Genomic DNA, 1,890 nt, shown 5'->3' on the forward strand with positions numbered 1-1,890 from the left:
TTTATTTATTTATTTATTTAGTCTTTTTTTTTTTTTTTTTTTACTGGGTTGGGTCTTCGTTGCTGCATGTGAGCTTTCTCTAGTTGCAGCGAGCGGGGGCTACACTTCGTTGCGGTGCGCGGGCTTCTCATTGGCGGTGGCTCCTCTTGTTGTGGAGCAGAGGCTCTAGGCACGCGGACGTCAGTAGTTGTGGCATGCGGGCTCAGTCGTTGTGGCTCCCGGACTCTAGAGCGCAGGCTCAGTCGTTGTGGAGCACAGGCTTAGTTGCTCCACAGCATGTGAGATCTTGGTGGACCAGGGCTCGAACCCATGTCCCCTGCATCGGCAGGTGGATTCCCAACTGCTGCACCACAAGCAAACCCCCTGCTCTGCATTATTTTACGGTCAGTACGCTTTGCAGGACATCTAGGACCCTGGCGTGGGCGCCAAATTTCCTGCAAGAACACTGAGTACCCACAGGCCCCAAGGGGCCCGCTAAGCCACATCCAGGCCCGTAGCCCTTCGGAGCCACTCTGTTTATGCCGAGTGATGGGCAAAACCCTGCACGTTTCTTCAAGAGAGCTACATTTCCAGAGCACTGGAACAGCCTCAGGACCACATATCTAGCCAGTGCGACATGCCATGGAAGTGTGGGTCATGGCCCCCGTCTGAGCTGCCATGAGAAAACACTCTGCTTAGGATTCTTCGAGGACCTCGTACCTGAAGTAACTCTGCTCGAGGAGAAAGGCAGCATCCTACCATGCTGTGTCGCTAACGGGACACTCAGCTAGAGCACGTGCCTCAAGGTAATGCCCTGAATTGCCATGCAGAAGCGGAGGCGTGCAGCATATTCCAGGAGGCCTTAGCCGCTGCTCTGCATTATTTTAACGTCAGTACACTTTGCAGGACATCTAGGAAACCCACGTGGGCACCCTATTCCCTGCAAGAACACTGAGTACCCTCAGGCCCCCATGGGCCTGCTAAACCACATCCAGGCCCGTAGCCCTTCGGAGCCACTCTGTGTATGCCGAGTGTAGGTCAACAGACTGCACTCTTTCTTGGGACAACTTGATTTCCTCAACACTCCCACAGGTTTACGAACACCTTTCTAGCCGGTCCAACATTCCGTGCAAGTCTGTCTCATTGTCCCAGTCTGAGCTGCACTGAGAATAACCTTCGGCTTCGCATTCCATCTGGGACCCCCTGCCTGAAGTCACCCTGCCTCCAGGAGAATGTCCGCCTTCGTTCCGACTGCAACTAAAGCCCAGTTCCTCGTGTAACACTGCAGGCTTTTGAAGAGCCACGGGCCCGGAGGTTTAGCTGGGGCGTTCCTTGGTTGAGGCAGTTCGCTATTTGCAGAACATCCTGCTTCGAGGAGTTGATTCAGGGAAGGAACCACTGGGTAACCTGTGTCTGTTTGGACTTGTTAGAAAGCACAGGGATGTATGCTGCGTGTGCCCATGGAAATGGGGGCCTGATGGAACTAGCCTTGCTTTCCCATTTTGAAAGCTCCATTCATGCTGCCTTGAAGCTACTTGAAACTGACTGCTGTTGACAGGCCACTAGCCACTGTAGGCATGGCTCTGGGAAGAAAAGGAGTTTTCTCTAGCTAAGCCGGGTGCTTCGATGGCCGGGGTGGAGCTCATCCTGCCACGCTCTAGAGCTAAAGGGAAACTCAACGTGAGTATGGCCTCGAGGTAAGTCCCTGAGTAGCCGCGCCGAAATGGAGGCATGCAGCTCTTTCCACGAGGTCTTAGTCGCTGTTCTTCTTTATTTTATTTTATTTTTTTAATGTTTTATTGTTTCTTTAAGATTTATGTATTGATTGATTGATTGCTATGTTGGGTCTTCGATTCTGTGCTAGGGCCCTCACCAGTTGCGGTAAGTGGGGGCGACTCTTGATAACGGTGC

Source organism: Balaenoptera physalus, assembly GCF_965194825.1.
Source record: "Balaenoptera physalus genome assembly, contig: HAP1_SCAFFOLD_628, whole genome shotgun sequence".
NCBI classification, from domain to species: Eukaryota; Metazoa; Chordata; class Mammalia; order Artiodactyla; family Balaenopteridae; genus Balaenoptera; species Balaenoptera physalus.